Source organism: Vombatus ursinus, unplaced genomic scaffold (genome assembly GCF_900497805.2).
Source record: "Vombatus ursinus unplaced genomic scaffold, bare-nosed wombat genome assembly UNPS02000580.1, whole genome shotgun sequence".
NCBI lineage: Eukaryota > Metazoa > Chordata > Mammalia > Diprotodontia > Vombatidae > Vombatus > Vombatus ursinus.
In genome coordinates, this window is record NW_020940358.1 from 25,641,796 (window position 1) to 25,659,935 (window position 18,140).

Here is an 18,140-nt window from a genome sequence, read left to right on the forward strand (position 1 = left end):
AGTCACAGAAATGGCCCAATTTTCAGCTATGAACAGCGTGGATTTGGGGTCTGGGACTGCTGGTTGAAATAGGGACACTCAACAAATTCCTCAAAGAGCCCCAGAAAATAAACACACCAGTGAAATGAACCTTAGCTGTGCTCTAAAGCTTGACCCGACTTCGTAATATGGCCTTTTCTTGAAACTGAAAGAAAATGAATTTTCTTTTCATCCATAGGAGTCCAGACCAGTTGAATCACAATGTATTGACAAACCACCCAGAAAGGGCTCTGCAGAGTTGTGGAAGAGAGATGATTTAGACTCTGGAGAGATCTTAGAGGTCATCTAGTCAATCCCCTCGTTTTATAGGGGGCAGAACATGGAAGTCTAAAAAGAGCAAATGACCTTCAACCTTGTATCTCCAACTGCCTTTCAGATTGCTCAAAAGAGATGTCCATTAGACAGCTTATGCTGTTTTTGTTCAGTTGTTTCAGTTGTGTCTGACTCTTCGTGACCCCATTTGGGGTCTTCTTGGCAAAGATACTGGAGTGGTTTGCCATTTCCTTCTCTAGCTCATTTTACAGACTAGGAAACTGAGGCAGACAGGGTTAAGTAACTTGCCCATGGTCACACAGCTAGGAAGCGTCTGAAGCTAGATTTGAACTCAGGAAGATGAGTCTTCCTGACTCCAGGCCCATCACTCTCTGCATTGTGCCACCTAGCTGCCTCAGTTTAAGCTAAACAGAACTCCAAAACAGAACTCATTATCCTTTCCCCAACCCTCTCCCCACTCTTACCTTCTCTATTACTGAAGAGGGGAACACCATCCTCCCAGTCCCTCAGGATCACAACTCAGCTATTTTCCTCAACTGCTCGCCATGTTTATTTTTATTTTATTTTTTAATTTTAGCTTTTATTTTATCCCTTTATCCAATCTGTTGCCAAGGCCTGATGATTCCACCTTTGCAACATCTGTATGTTCCCTTCCCTCCCCTGACACTACCACCTCTCTAGTATAGGCCCTTATTACCTCATGCCTGCATTATTGCTAGAGCCTGCTGGTAGGTGGGCTTCCTGAAGTATCTTACTCCATCCCCTCTACTTAACCTCCAGTGGCTCCCTATTACCTGCTATCCTCCTGCATTGAAAGCCTTTCATAATCTAGTTCCCTCCTGCCTTTGCAGTCTTCTTACACCTTACTTCCCAAGACTTACTCTTTAATCCAGTGATACTGGCCTCCTGACTGTCTCATGAACAGGATACTTCATCTTTTGGCTCCAGGCATTTTCTCTGACTGTCCCCCATGCCTGAAATTCTCTCCCTCCTCAACTCAGCCTTACTGACTTCCCTGGCTTCCTTTAAATCTCAACTAAAATCCTAATTTTTACACGAAGCCTTCCCCAATCCCTAGCTTAATTCTAGTGCCCTCACTCTGTTAGTTACTTCCTATTTATCCTGTGTATTATTTGTTTTGTATATAGTTACTTTCATGTTGTCTCCCCCATTAGATTGTGAGATCCTTGAAGGCAGGGACTGTCTTTTGCCTCTTTCTGTATACCCAATGCTTAGCACAGTGACTCAACTAGAACATAGTAGGCACATAATAAATGTTTATTGATTCATTGATTGGCTTGCCCATGATCACACAGCATGATTGCCAGAGTTAAGATTCAAATCCAGGTCACAGGGTCATACAGTAAAAGCTAGAAAGAACCTCAGAGGTGGTACCATCCAACCCACTCATTTTAAGATGAGGAAACTGAGGCCCAGGGAGGTTAGCTGACTTGTCCAAGGTCACATAGGTAACCACATAGGTACTAAGCTTCAGAGGGGAAAGATGAACCCAAGTCCTTTGCTACCAAATCCAGTACTCTTCACTAGACCACACTGGCTCTCAACAGCCCTATAAGATCATGAGTACAAGGATTCTTACCTTCATTTTACAGCTGAGGAAACTGAGTCTCAGTAAAGTAAAGGTTGGACAGATAAGTGGCAGAGCCAGGATTTGAACCCAGGACTTCTGACTCTAATTCTACTTCTTTCTACTGCACCAGGCTGCTTTTCTCTCAGGTTAAAAAGAATCTTAATCACCAGCCCCATTGTCATAGTTGATCTCATGTGTAAATAAGTGATGACTGGTTTAATAAATGGGAAGAGCGTTGCTTAGTCCCACAAACTCTGAATACTTTTTGGATTCCAAATGTCTAGGAGAGAGAGGAATACAGCCTCATGAAGTAGGTCCTGCACAGGCCTGGTCTAATAACAGACAAAAATACTGACTGTGGTCTCTTTTACAGTTCCTGTGGTCTTGATTGGATTATTAGCAGACGATTGTCTGAGCAATGGAGAATAATGTCTAAAGAGATCTGAAAGACAGCCGAGTACAAGACCTATTCAAGGAGATATAGCGCACTTAAGTCCTGAAGTCAATAGTTATTGATTTCTCCTCTAACTGATGGGCCTGAGCCCTGGAATCATAACTCCAATTAGGATTAATACGAGCTGCCCTTTGTCCACTGATGGAGGATTTGACTTCTCTCTAACAAACCCCCCCCGAAAAAAATGCAAAACCTTTAAGTTGGTTGCTATTGTTCCTTGGTATAAGGAGCTAGTAGAGGGGTAGGAATGCTGGCCCAAAGCCAGGCCAAGACTGGCAAAACGAGCAGGGCGAAGCCAAGCCATTCATATGCACTGCCTCAGAGATCGATATGGGTTCCTGTAGAAGAGAGCTTCAGCCGTGATGATGTGTATCGATTATGGAGACAGCTGCAGAAACATCCGGAGAAATAGCACCTGGGAGTGGAGTCACAGTAATTTTATTCATGGATTCACAGGTTCATATAATATCAGAACTAGAGGGTACCTTTGAGATCATCTAGACCGGGCATCTCATTTTAGAGATGAGAGAAACTCAGGTCTAAAGAGGGAACGTGTTTGATGAAGGTCACGTGATGAGGCAGTGGCTATACTGAGACTACAATCTCAGAATGAGGGTGGGCCTCAGTAGTCAGCTAGACTGCCCAGATCTCCTGGCCTGATGTTCTTTCTGTTGCCCCATGACATCTCTCTTCAACATGTTCATAGGATCCTAAAACTAGAGTTTGAAGGGATCTGAGAGAGAGAGGTGACCTTGGTCTCACTTAACTTTCCAGGGCCTTTGTGTCCTCATATGCAAAAATGAGGGGGTTGGACCAGATGTCCTCCAAGGTCCCTTTGAGCTCTGTTATCTATGATCCTCAGATAAATAATCATTTTACAGATGGGCATACTGAAGAACACAGAGGTTGAGTCATTTCTCTAAGGGCCAACAGATGGTAAATAGTAGATCTAGGATTAGGACCTAGGTCCTTACATTTGGGTACAAAAAAATCACTGTCACAAGAACAAAATAACAGAAGAATCATTAGCAAGTCAACAATGACAAACATTTATTAAGCACTTACTATGTGCCAGGCACTGTGCTAGATGCAAAGGAAGCCCCTCCTCCCAAAAAAGATCATTCTTGCCCTCAAGTAGCTTACATTCTAAGAGGGGAGAAAACACTTAAACAACTAGGAAGATAGACAATAATAACTAACTAATATTTATATAGTGCTTTAAGATTTTAAAAAGGCTTTGTAAATATTATCTCATTTTATCTTCACAACAACTCTGGGAAGGTAGATGCTATTATTACACCCATTTTACAGATGGGGAAACTGGGGTAGCCATACATTAAGTGACTTATATGGAGTTGCATGAGCTAGTAAATGTTTGAGCTTGGATTTGAATTCAGGTCTTCCTGACTCCAGATTCAGCACTCCGTCCACTTCCATGACCCACTGCAGAGCAGACTGAAGCCATTCTAAGATGGGAAGGCATTAGCAGCTGTGGGAATAATCAAAGGTTTCTTGAGGTGGATGAGATTGGAGCTGAGTTTTGAAGGAAATTAGAGAAACTAAGATACTTGAAAAAGATCTTGGGGTTTTAGTAGACTACAAGCTCAACATGAGGGAACAGTGTGATAGAGCAGCCAAAGTGGCTAATACAATCAGGGGAGTGGCTTCTAGGAATAAGGAGGGAGTCCCACCATATCCTGTCCTCATCGGGTCTCATCTGCAATCTTGTGTTTAGTTCTGGGCACCATAGTTAAAGAAGAAGATGAGCTGGAGAGAATGCAGAAGGAGGGCTGGGATGGTGAAGGGCCTGGATGAGGATTGGTAGAAGGAACTGGGCTTGTTTATACTAGAGAAGACAAGTCTCAGGGAAAACATGATCACAATCTTCAAGGATCTGAAGGTTTATCAATCAGAGTCTTATCTTGTGTGGCCCTAAGTGGCAGAAGAGGTAACAGTGGGTATAAGTTGTAAAGAGGCGGCTGCTGGCTTGATGTCAGGAAACCACAGGAGCTGTCCTAACCCAGAATGGGGTGCTTCCAGATGTGGTGGGTCCACCTAGGTTTCCAAGCAGATGCTAGATAAGTTATAGTAGGAATTCTCTAGGGACATGGGTTGGATAAAATGTCTGCTAAGGTCCCTTTCATCTTTCAAATTTTGTGATTCTGTGAATCCTTTGACTCAAAATCCAGTATCCTAACCACTCCACCATATTACTTCATCTGTGTTGATAACATACATAGAAATAGGCCATAAAATAAATCCAAGTATTCAGCTATTTTCTCTTGGCACCTTAGCTATGCTTTGGGAATAAATCCAGTACTTTGGGAAATCACATAATTTAGAATTTAGAACTGGAAGGAGCCTGAGAGATCAACATATCCAATTCCCTCATTTTCTGCAGATGAGGAAATAAAGGCTCATAAAAGTTAAATGACTTATCCAAGGTTGCACAGTTATTAAGCAGTGTGGAAGGATTTAAACTTACTTCCTCAAATCTGAATTTTTTTCCCTTTTCTATTATACTATGATGTCCCTTTCTTTCAGGAAATTACACTTTTGGGGGGATAGGGAAGAATCTGGGGACAGGGAGGTCTGGATCTATGATTTCATTGCCAAGAAAACTTTCTCCACCAATGTTGACAGCAACAGGATCCACAGTTTTGGAGAGTCACTTGGGGACATTGAGAAGCTTAGTGACTTGCCCGGAATCACATCTCTACCTTGTATCAGATGCAGGATTTCATCTCAGGTCTTCCCAAATCTGTCAGCCTTCCATTCACTCTACTGTGTCTGTCTCTCTTTCACTGGGCCTGTGATTTCATCAGTAAGAGGAACTCCTAGTGAGTAACTCACTCTACCAGTGGATAATGGAACGTTGCAATGTTTCATCTTAGAGCATTGTACTGGGCACTTAGAGGTGAAGTGATCTATCCAGGATCACAAAGCCAGAATGTGTCTGAAGTAAGACTTTGAATGCAGGTTCAAATTAGAGACCAGCTCTCTAAGCACTTCTCCACGTTGGCCTCTCATTTACTGGAGTACATCACGTCTTCGTTGAATGTGGTTGAACCAAGTGTTGCCCAAAGTGCCTATTCATTTCTTCCGCAACAACTACTAGGCTGCGATGAAGTCAAGGAGGATGAACAGTGAGGAAAGGCCATGGAATGTGGTGATTTAAGAGGCCACTGTTGACTCCTAAGAGAGCAGCTTCAGGAAAGTCGAGGGGCAGAAGGCAAACTGATAAGAGTCAGAGATAGGACTCTAGCAATTTGTTCGTGAAGACAGACTTTTCCTGGAGCGGTAATTGTAGATAGTGGGAGTAGGGAAGGGAGAAGTGGGGTGGGGTGGGGCAGGGAAATCTAGCTAGAGGGGATGCCCTGAAACTAGACTTTGAACTACTAGAAGATACAATGGAACCAAGCCATCCCAAGGGGCTGAGTAGACTGTTGGTGCTGGGGTGAGGGTGCAGATTCTAAGGGGAGCAGACACACCTGGTTCAGGAATCTGGACGTGTCTGTTGACCAAAGTGCTGGATGGCTTGAGCTGCTGTGACACACCTTACTTTCTAGTTTGTGATTATGAGTGAATCACTTGTCTTTCCTGGGTCCTCAGTCTTCTCATCTGTAAAATCTGTAAAATGGGTTAGATCATCTCTAAGATCATACCCGACTCTAAATCCTTCGAGCATCTCTTGATGGGCCAACCAAGGATCATTTTCTTTATGCCCCCACAAAGAACCGCATCCTGTCTTTCCTCTGCTCATTCTGTATCTGAGGACAACTACTTCTCAATTCTTTCCTTAATCCAGATGACCATTAATCACAGATGCCATAATGAAGAAGGTAGGGAGCAATTAGGTGGTACAGTGTTTAGAGTGCTGGACCTGGAGTCAAGAGGACTCATCTTCCTAGACACATAATAGCTGTATGACCTTGGGCAAATCACTTAACCCTATTTACCTCAACTTCCTCATCTGTATAATGGGCTGGAGAAGGAAATGGCAAACCACTCCAGCATTCTTTGCCAAGAAAACCCCAAATGGGGTCATGGAGAGTTGGACAGGATTGAGGTGACTGAACAACAGCAATAACAACAACTCTGGGTGGGATTCTACTGAGCTTTTGTAATTCCATATATAATAAAACATGCCTTCAGGGAGTTTACAGTCTGGTTTGGAATGTACACAAGTTAAATATAACACAAAACACAAAGTGTATGTTAAGTGCCATGATACAGACGGTTAAGGGAAGGAGGGTTGCAGAAAAGAGGCAAGGACAGAAAGGGCTAGAATGGAAGGCTGGGCCTAAAGACAGAAGGCTTGGAATGTCAGACTGAAGACCCTAGAATAACAAACTATTTCTGTATTCAAGTACAGAGCTGTAGTATTCCAGAGAAAGGAAAGATCAATTCTTTCTACTGGAATCAGAAGGGGTTTTGTAGTGGAAGGTAAGTTCCCTTCTGATATCACCTATCCCAAAGTGGAATAGGCAGCCTGGGGAAATAGCGAGGTCCCCATCACTGGAAGTGTGCAAACAAAAGCCAGCTAAGCATTTGCCAGGGATGTTGCAGAGAGAAATCCTATGCAGGTAGAGATGCAGCTAGATGACCTCTGAGGTTCCTTCCAGATTCTGAGATTGCATGAAATCTTTCCACTCTGCCCCATTCAGCCCCTCTTCCACAGCCCAGGGAATAGTCCAAACAAGTAACATGCTATTTAGCCCTCTGGCCCTGGCCTCAGTTATTAGAGCATTCATCCCTGTCTCATTCCATTCTCCTGAAGGAAGAAGAGCAGGAGGACAGATGTGTTTAATAAGAAGGGTAGAGATCAACATGCAGCCATAGGGTGTTTAGAAAGATCAACCTAAGATAAAATTGTAGCTCAGTCTTATAAAGCTAAACTGGTCATCTTGGGGCTAGCCTGAGCAGATAGATGGATGATCAGTCTGAGCTCACTAACCAAGCCTGCCTGTCTTGAGGCCATGCTATCTGAGCTTTGGTTTGTTCTTTCATTCCTTCAATACTTATTAAGCACCTATTGTTCCTAGAACAGTTGAGATACCATACAGCCTTTGCCTTCATGGAGCTTTCAGTCTACTAGGGGAATAAGACAGAAACATTGGCAATTATAACACACAATACTACGTGCATTAGAGAGGAGCAACGCTTTGTGAGATGAAAGGGGAAAGGTTATTATTGACCTAAGGATGATCAGAGAAGGTTTTATGGAATAGATGACATTAGAGTTAGACATTGAAGGATGAGTAGTAATAAACAAGGAAGGAGGGCATTTGAATATGTTAACAGCATGAGTGAGGGCACAGTGGAGGGAGAGCTCGGGGCATGTGGGGATGGTGGGAAGGAGAGAAGAGCAATCCAGTTTTGATGGAGTGAAGTGCTTGGAAGGAAATCATGTAAGAGAAGGCTTAAAAGGTAGGATGGTGTCAGATTGTAGAGGGCCTCGGATACAGTATGATCTTTACTCAGGAGGCAATAGGGAGCCACGGAAGGTTTTTGGGCAGAGGAATGATGTTGTCAGATCTGTACACAAGAAAGCTTATTCTAGTAGTCTGAGAGACAGACAGAGACAGAGAGAGAGAAGGAGACAGAGAGACAGAGACATGCAGAGAAAGAGAGATGGAGAGGAAGAGAGACACAGAGAGAGATAGAGACAGAGAGGAAGAGAGACAGAGAGGAAGAGAGACAGAGACAGAGAAAGACAGATATAGACAAAGACGGAGATAAACAGACAGACAGAGAGAAACAGACAGATATAGAGACAGAGAGAGACAGAGACAGAGAAGAAGAGAGAGAGATACACTCACACACAGAAATCTGTAATGAGGCTATTTCAATAGGCAATGGCTAATTCAATTCATTTCAATTTAGCCCCACAAGCCTTTAGTACATACTACAGTGCTAGGGGCTGGGCTTATAAAAACAAAACCTGCCTTCAAGGAGTTTAGAGTCTTCTGGAAGAGGCTCCCAGCCATCTCATAATAAAGTGATAATTGTAGTCTTGGGAAAGTAAACTGACATGAATTCGTCTGAATGAAAGATTCATTTGGCTACCCTGGAAATTCCACACATTGTCAAGCAATGTGGAGAAATATTTTCCAATGGAAAACATGTTGAATTTGGAGCCCAAAGCCCTGGGTTCAAATCCCAACGCTGTCATTTACTACTTCTGTAAGAAAGCAATTCACTTAACCTATCTGGGCTTGTTTTCTTCATCTTTAAGATGAGGGAGTTGGATTCCCTAAGGCTCTAATGTTCCTTCCTGCTCTAAATCTATGACTCTATGATAATAAAAATGTCAGCTGATACTTCTGTAGCACTTTATGTGTACAAAATGCTTTGAATCCATTATCTGATCCTCACAATAATTCTGTGAGGTTGTCAGGACAGGTCTCATCATCCCTATTTTATGGATGAAGACACGAGGAGGTGGTAGATCCAGGAATTAAAAGCAGGTCTTCTACCTCCTAGACCAGCACTCTTTACCTAATAGTCAGCCTGTCAGGCAATAAAATTGATTGTTACTATGTGCCTACTATGTGCCGGGAACTGGGCCAAGCGCTGGAGATATGAAGAAAGCAAAAGACAGTCCCTCTCTCGCGGAGTTTACAATGTAATGAAGGAAAAAACATGCAAATAACTGTAAAACAAGATACATGCAGTGTAAATTGGAGATGATCTCAGAGCGAAAGCTTTAACTATCATTAAGGGAGATTGGGAAAGGCTTCCCGTAGAAGACAGGATTTTATGTGGGACTTGAAGGCAGCCAGGAGGAGAGGATGAGGATGAAGAATATTCTAGGCATGGGGGATAGCTGGTGAAAATGCCCAGAGTGAGGAGACAGAATTTCTTGTTCAAAGAACAGAAAAAAGAGGCCAGTGTCATGGGGTCACAGGAGGAGACATGGAGGGGAATAAGGAGGAGGATGAGGACTGGACAGGATGGGGATAGGTTATGAAAGGTTTTGAACACAAGAAGATTTTACATTTGATTCTGGAAGAGATAGGAACCCACTGGAGTTTTTTAAATTGGGGTGGGAGTGAAGGGTGACATGGTCAGACGTGTGCTTTAGAAAGATCCCTCTGACAGCTGTGTAGAAGATACTTTTGGCAAGCAGACCCACCAGCAGGCTGTTGCTGGAGCCTAAGAGTGTGGTGATGAGCGTCAGCTCCAGGGTGGTGATGGTGTCAGAGAAGAAAAGAGGGGCAGATGCAAGAGATATTGTGAAGGCAAAATTGACAGTCCTTGGCAACAGATTGGATATGGGGTGTGAAAGAGCGACGAGTCAAGAATGACACCTAGGCTTTGAGCCTGAATGACTAGGAGGATGGCGATACACTCAACAACAAAGGGATGTTAGAAAGAGGGGAAGGGTTGGGAAGAGGGAAGGTAATGAGTTTAGTTTTAGATCTGTTGAATTTGAACTATCTAAAGGACATTCAGCTTGACACGTCCAAAAGGCAGTTGGAGATGTGAGACTGGAGGTGAGCAGAGAGGTTATGAGCTGCATAAATAGATGTGACAATTATCAGCATAGACATGACAATGGAATTCATGGGAGCTGATGAGATCACCAAGTAAAACAATAGAGAGGGAGAAGAGAAGGTGTCCCAGGATGATGGGCTCCTGGACAGCAGAATGACAAAGGACTGATCCCTTCCAATGGAGCATAATTTATCATGTAAAATGTAATGCAAAATGGAGCTCTGAGGTACCTTTAAACTTGGTGTTCTGGGGCAACTGCCCCTCAGTTTCTTCATCTGTAAAAATGAGTATTTTAGTCATGATTTACCTGCCTATCAGTTTCAATCTCTCCCTCTCTACTGACTCAGTTCCTATTGCTTATGTCTCCTCAAGTCTGGAAAAATCCTCACTTGTTCCTTCTATCTATGCTATCATGCTATTTCTCTTCTGCCCTTTGTGGCTAAACTCCTTGAAAAGGCTCGCTACAATAGATGGTTCCACTTTCTCCTCTCAGTCTCTTTGTCACCCCTTACAATCCAGCTTCTGACCTCATCATTCCACTGAAACTGCTCTCTCCAAATTTACTAATGATTTAGTCACCAAATCCAATGGTTTTTCTCAATCTTCATACTCCTTGACCGCTCTGCAGCCTTGGACACTGTTGATCACTCTCTCCTCCTTGATACTCTCTACTCTCTAGGTTTTCAGGACACCACTCTCTTCTGGTTCTCATTCTACTTATCTGACCATTTCTTCTCTGTTTCCTTTACTGGATCCTCCTTAAGATCATGCCTTCTAACCATAGGTGTCCCTCAGGGTTCTGTCCTGGATTTTCCTCTCTTTTCATGCTATGCTACTATCCCTCTTCCCTGCCCCATTCACTCTGTTGCCAAGGCCTGTTGATTTCACCTTTGCAGCATCTCCAGAATATTCCCTTCTCTCCTCTGACATTGTCACTACCCTGGTGAAGGCCCTTATAACCTTATGCCTTGATTATTGAAATTTCCTGCTGATGGATCTACCTGTCTCAGGTCTTTCCCCACTCTGATCCACCCTTCATTCAGTCACTAAAATGATATTCCTAAAATTCAGGTCCAATCAAGTCACACACCCCACCTCCCCACTCAGTAAATGCCTATAGTTTCCTATGGCCTCCAGAAGCAAATACAAAATGCCCTGTTTGGCATTCAAAGCCTTTCATAACTTAGCCCCCCTCCTACCTTTTTAGTTTTCTTACACCTTACTCCCTGACACATACCATTCAGTGACCCTGGCCTCCTGGCTGTTCCACACAGAAGACACTCCATATCTCGGCTCCAGCAATCTCTCAGACTGTACCCCATGCCTAGAATGCTTTCTCTCCTCAAGTCTGCCTACTGACCTTCTTGGATTCCTTTAAATATGCTAAAATACCAGGATGAATACATGAATACTATAACACCAAAGATAGACAAAAAACTAAAGCCAGCCTTCCTCTTAGCCTCTGTAAAGAGCCATCAACCTTTGTTATCTGAGGGACAGAGGGAAGGCTTCCCTGCCGACATATTCCGCATCATAGTGTCTGAAATTCCTCCATTAGAATTCATCCTTTTGATCTTCAAGAAAGGTTTTTCAGTCTTCTAAAGGACTCTTTAGAAAGATCGTGGAAGGGGGTAACAACCAAATCAGCTAATATCTTACCAGGGATCATTATTATTGTATCAACTTGCTTTTTTAACCAAAGACTCAAAATCATGAGAAGGGAAAGAGAGAACAGAACAGAATAATCCAGTTTTGTAACTGACAAAGCATTTTCCTTGCAACAACCTTTGAGGTAGGTAGGCAAGGATTTTTCCCCACCCCCAACCCATTTTACAAATGCAAAAACTGAGAGCCATAGGCATTAAGTAAGTCCTCAGGATTATGCTGCTAGTAAGTGTCAGAGGTAAGATCTGAACCCACATTTTCTGACTCCATGTATAGTTTATCACTAAAAATTTATCTTTAAAAAATGTTTTCAATTAACAGAAGTCTATTTATTTCCCTCTTCTCTCTCCCTCTCTCCCTTTTTCTCTCATTGGAAAAAGAAAAAGAAAAATCACAATGTTTTTGTCACAAATATGCACAGAGTGAAGCAAAAAAAAAATCCTGCATTGGTCATGTCCAAAAAACCAGTGTCTCGTTCTGTACCTTGAGTGCATCACTTTTGTTAAGAGTTGGGTAGTGTACTTCTTCATCAGTCCTCTGGAATGATGTCTAATGATTGCATTGATGAGAGTTCTTGGGTCTTGTAAAGTTATTTTTACCATATTGTTGTTATTGTATGAACTGTTCTTCTGCTGTTCTTCTGATTCTTCTCCTTTCACTCTGGATTGGTTCATGCAAGTCTTCCCAGGTTTCTCTGAAAGTCTCCCTTTCATCATTTCTTACAGTAGTCCATTACACTCACATGCCGTAATTTGTTCAGGTCTTCCCCAATGATAGGCACCTCCTTAGTTTACGATTCTGTGCCAACACAAAAAGAGATGCTATAAATGTTTTCATGCACAGAGGACCTTTTACTCTTTGATCTCTTTGTGGTATAATAGCTAGCCTTTATACAATACTTTGTGGTTTACAAAGGGTTTTTCATGTTCTCATTTAATCCACTCTAGACTAATAGCAGTATCACTGTGTTGAAAGGAATGCACAGTTTGGTGACTTTTGGGCCATAGTTACAAACTGATTTTCAGAATGACTGGACTAATTCACAGCTCCATTAAAAATGCACTAAATGTGCCTGTTTCCCCCCAGCCCTTCCAGCATTTGCTGTTTTCCTTTTTCTGGCCAACTTTGGGTGTGAGATGAAAACTTCAAAGTGGTTTTAATTTGTATTTCCCTAATTATTATTGATTTGAACCATTTAATAAGTATTGGTCCTACAAACTCCTTGAGAATAAAGACCAGTATTCAGGGATTATGACTTTCTAACGATGGGGGCTTTGGAGGGATTGAGAAGATGTGGTTGACTTGTAATGTGTCCTGTAGTAAGTCAACAAAACTGTGAAGTAGAAGGATGTCTACAACAGTCTGCTATTCTGTGCCCAGATCTTAGCTCTCCCTATCACCACCTACTTCTATAGGAATTAGAACAGCTTGCAGTATGACCCTTCCCAGGGTGATTTGCTCTCCAGCAGGGACAGAGCCAGAAAGTGACAGCAACAAGCTCCTTGGGAGGAATTTTCAGCATCAGCCAGAGGAGGAGGCAGGCAGGTTTAGAGATGGCAGAGCCTTGTAAGCTCACAGGTGATTTCAGTGGCCTCGCTCCAGCTACCTACTGGGCCATCCATCACAGGTTCTCAAATTAGCAAGCCTTGGCGGCTTGAAAATGTTAAGTTCTGCCTACCCGAGGACAGACCCAAATGAGGAGGCGTTGTCTGCTCCCTCAGCCCCCCTGAGCTCTATCAGATGTTCTCTTCTTGAGGAGGAATGAGAGCCAATAGGCCTGAGAGCTTTTCCAGCCATAGCAAATCAAGGTCTGTAGGGATGTAGTTGGAAGCCTCGTAGGCTAATAGGCTCGGAGATTTGGAGCTGGAAGGGGTCTTAGAGGTCATCTAGTCCAGCCCCCATGTTTTCCAGATGAGGAGACCAGGGCCCAGAGAGGTTAAGTTACTTACTCAAGGTCACACAGGAAGATTGGTTTTGAACCCAGGTCCTCAGACTCCAAATCCAGCAGCAGCAACAAGGACTAGGGAGGCATAAACTGAAGGCTGGTAGATAGGCAGCTAGGGGGTACAGCAAATAAAGCAAGTTTGAATCCTGCTTCAGACAATTTTGCTGTGTGACTTTGGGCAAGTTGTTTAACCTCTCTGGGCTTCCATTTTCTCATCTATAAAATGGGGGTAATAATAGCAAACAAGATCAACCCATGTAATATATGTAAAGCATTTTGCAACCCTTAAAGTGCTATATAAATGCTAGCTATTATTAGACAAAAGCTCACTCTGAACAGCAGGCCTTTCTGAGATCTCATCTCAGTTCTGGTGCTAATTTGCCAGGAAAATTAGAACTGTGATAAGCCAACGGGGGTGGGAAGAGCATTAAAGTTGGAGACAGCCTGGGTTCAAATGCCAGTTTCATAACATACTACCTTACGTCTTTGGATAAATCCCTTCCTTAAGGCTCTGGGCCTCAGTTTCCTCATCAGTAAAATTAGAGGGCTGTATGTGCCAGATGTTCTCTAAGGACTTTTCCACCTTAAAATCATAGGCGCTTATGGCTCCTTAGGGCCTCAGTCTCACCACCCACAAAATGTGAATGGTGTCTCTGCTGCACTCCATGGGGTTCTGATGTGGACTAACTAAGGTAAGTGGTGATTTCTGATATCGCCTGTGGAGAAGCTGGCCCTGGCGGAAGGACCGGCAGACAAAGATGTATAAAGCAGCCTTCCAAAGATTTGTTAGATCAAACTATTCAGCAGGAAGGAATCTCTGCACTATTCCCAGGGTGATTCCTGGCTTGGCTTATAAAAAGCATGCTTTTAAAGAGCGGGGCTTCAAACGCCTGAATCCCACTGAGCAAGGCCTGCCCTTGCCAGATTGTGAAAGGGGCCAAGTTTGTCTCCTGTGTTCATCCATCTTCCTTTCTGCACTTCTCACTCCTCTTTTCTGGTGGCCAACTCCCAGGGGCCCAGAGCCCCAGTGCTGTGCCCTGACCCTACCTGTCCAGAGGGCCCTCCTAAAGGAACAATATTGTGGACGGGGGAAAAGCCCTGGCTTGAATGTTTTCATATCATCGTTCTAGAGATAGAAGGGACCTCAGAACCCAGCTAGTCCAAGACCTTCATTTTACAGATGAGGAAACTGAGGCACAGGGAAGGGTCAGTGGTAGGATGATCTGGTTTCAAATCTTGGCCCTGGTGTTTACTCTCTATGAGACTTCAGTCTGTCTTTGGGTTTCAATTTCCTCCTCCATAAAATGGTAGAGTTGGCAGCGATGGGTCTGGAGAGCAGATGATGAAACACATCTCACTTTTTGAGGCCAACACATGAGGGACTACTGAAGCAGAATACTGCATACATGTCAGATGTGCTTGTTCCATCAGGCGATGTTGCTCAGTTGTTTTTCTTTGTTACAAGGGAGGGGGGGAAGAAGAGAGGGAGCATTTCCAGAAGTGACTGTCATAGAAAAGCAAAAGGCATCAGTACAATTTATTTTACTCCAGAAATGTTATCCTATCAACAATGCAGATTGCAAGCCTTCTATGTGACTCTAGAAATAATGCATGTTACATACTGCTTTAAAGTTTGCAGAGCGTTTTACCTATATTATCTTGTTTGATCTTCACAACAACCTTGTGAGATAGGTGTTGTCATCCCCATTTTATAGATATAGGAGAGTGAGGCTGAGAGAGGTTAAGCTGCCCAGGGTCACCCAGTTAATAAGCATCTGAGGCAGCATTGGAACTCAGGTCTTCCTGACCACAAGTCCAGTGCTCTATCCACTATGACAATGCTAAAAAATAGTTAGGGTGTATGTAACATTTTAAGGTTTGCAAAATGCTTTATAAATATCATCTCATTTAGGTGCTATCTCAGGTAGGTGCTATTATTATCTCTGTTTTGCAGATGAGGAAATGGAGGCAGAGAACGATAAAGTGACTTGCCTAGGATTATACAACTAGTAAGTGTCTGAGACTGGATTTGAACTCAGTTGTTCCTGATTCCAGGCGCCCTGCATGAAGGTTTCTTTTGCATCTAGATCCTGTGGTTTTTTGACAATGTCTCACTTGGAAGGTCCATCCTCACACCCCTACCCCAATTTGCCACATATCAAAACTGACCTTCCTATGTCCTAGAATCTCCATCCTCTTCCCCCTCCCCGAGGTGCCAATAAATGTGCATTGAGCTGAATTTTATGTGTTCTATTACTGGTTGCCAAAATATCCTTGCTGAAGCCCACATGTAGCCATGTCACTTTCTCATTCACAAACCTTCACTGGGTCCCCATTGCCTATAAGATTAAATGTCATCTACTTACCTGGGAATTTAAGGTCCGCCAAATTCTCTCCCAACTTCCTTTCCAGTTTTACTTCCTATCATACCCCTTCATAAATATTAAATTCCAGCCAAATGGGATTACAAGTCATTCCCTGAGCTAGATTTCCCATTTTCCACTTCTGGCCAGTCCCAGAAGCCTTTTCCCATGCCTGGAAGGTACCTCAGGATCCTTGTCTTCTCTAAGGCTCAATTAGGCTCTAAGAAGCCAGCCCTGATTCTCTCCAACGTCAGAGCCCTCCTCCTACCCATGTTATCTAGTATTGTACTTATTGGCTTAAATGTTCTGTCCCTTCCAGGAGAATGTCAGCTCTCTGAGGACAAGGACAAGGACAAGGACTGTTTCGTGTCATCTTTGTACTCTCATTTCCTAGAACAATGCCTTTGATTTAATAAGTGTTTGTTGAACTGAAATTTTCTGCATATGACTGAGTAGAAGAGAAATTCAAGGGTGTCGGTCTCTCTGTCACATCTTCTACCAGTGGAAAGAGTGATAGACCTATGCCTTGGCAAAGTTTCAGGAAGTGGAGAGAGCTGGGGCTCCCATTCACTATGGAAAATCCGTAGTTACCTTTCATGCTCTTCTCTCAGCTTCCGCTCAAGTCACTCAGCCAATCAGGATTCATGTCTTCATCCAGGTAGTCAGTGACATAAGGCTGTTCTTCAGGGGACCTCCCAACCTCACCTGGAAGGGAGGGCTGCACAGAGGTGATAGGAGCCTGGTTTGTCATTGTTGTTTTTCAGTCATTTCAGTCATGTCTGACTGCGTAGCCCCATTTGGGGTTTTCTTAGCAAAGATACTGGAGTGGTTTGCCATTTCCTTCTCCAGCTCATTTTACAGAGGAAACAAAGGCAAACAGGGTGAAGTGACTTGCCCAAGGGCACATCCAAGCCCTGTGACTTTATTGCTAGTGCTCTTCCCATTGTACCATGATCATTTTCAATGATTTGGGGGCAGGTTGCTTCTGTCTCTCAGCCTAGTTTCCTTCACTAGAAAACTGAGGTGATTATCCCTGCCTTGCCTTCCTCAAAGGACTTTTGAGAGGATAAGTTAAAAGCATTAAGATGGAAAAGATTTACAAAGCCCAATAGGATGGGAAGCCATCCCTTCACATGTACCTATGGACTTGCCTACCCCTCACAGGCAGCTTTATTGGGTTACTCTGAAATCATCTTGCAACCTGGCAGGGCAGTGGAACCCTGACCAGGGATGACAGTGCACAGTACCTGAAATTGGGCCAGGTTCTTTGGGCAAAGGAAAAGTGATTGCCACTCTCGATCATCTCTGATTGTAAAGCTCACGAGGCCAGACAAGCATAATAGCTCAGGATGGGTTCCTGGGCTGGCATTGTTGGTAAAGGGCAGCCCTCCACTCTGAAAGCAGGTTACTATAGCATCTAATGAGATGTTCAAAGGCTGCCTGCTTCTCCCTGGGAAATCAGAGAGATTTGGAGCAGCTGGAGAGAAAGTCAGCCTTTGCAGCGAGTACTTAAAAACCTGTTTCGAAGGGAGCTGGCAACCATATCTAACGAAAATGAGCCGGATGACTAAATAAATGGCCGATTCTCTGTAGTCCACTCAGTACAGGGAGGGTGTGGGTTAGGGTCAGCTTCTATGTTCTGTCCTGCAAAATGGGGAAATGTGGAATATCACTTCTAGCAGCTCCCAATTCCTCTTCAGAGTTTCATGGCCCCAAACATGTAGAGTCATGTCTCCCCACATGTACCTTGTATCTTCAGTGTCCTTCCTCATGTCTCTCCTCCTCCTCAGCTACATCTGCTCTCAGGAAAGGATCATTTACAGCTTCACCAAAGCTGACCTTCCCAGTGTCCCCCTGGGCAAATGAACCTCCAGTCTCTAGACTTCAGTGAGGGTCATACCCCTCTGCTAGGTTACAAGATGTTTTCAGTGTGGCCCCATAAATTCAGGGAGAGGGCAGATGGGTAGAGGGAAAGAGTGTTAGGTCAAAGGACTTGAGTTTGTACCCTGGCTCTGTTACTTGTGCTACAGAGGAAAGAGCCTCTGATTTGTAGTCATAGGGCATGGATTCAAATCCTGATATAGTCACTTACTGCTTGTGTGACAATGGGCAGGTTACTTAACCTCTTGAAGCCTCAGTTTCCTCACCTGTAAAATGATGGGGTTGGGCTAGATGGTCTCTTCTAGCTCTAAATCTATTGTCCTTTCACTACACTATACAAGCCCTAACCTTCTAAAATTCCACATTCTATCTTTGAAAATTCCTTCCAACTCTCACCCTCTTTGTTGCAAATTCCCTTTCCCTGCTGAC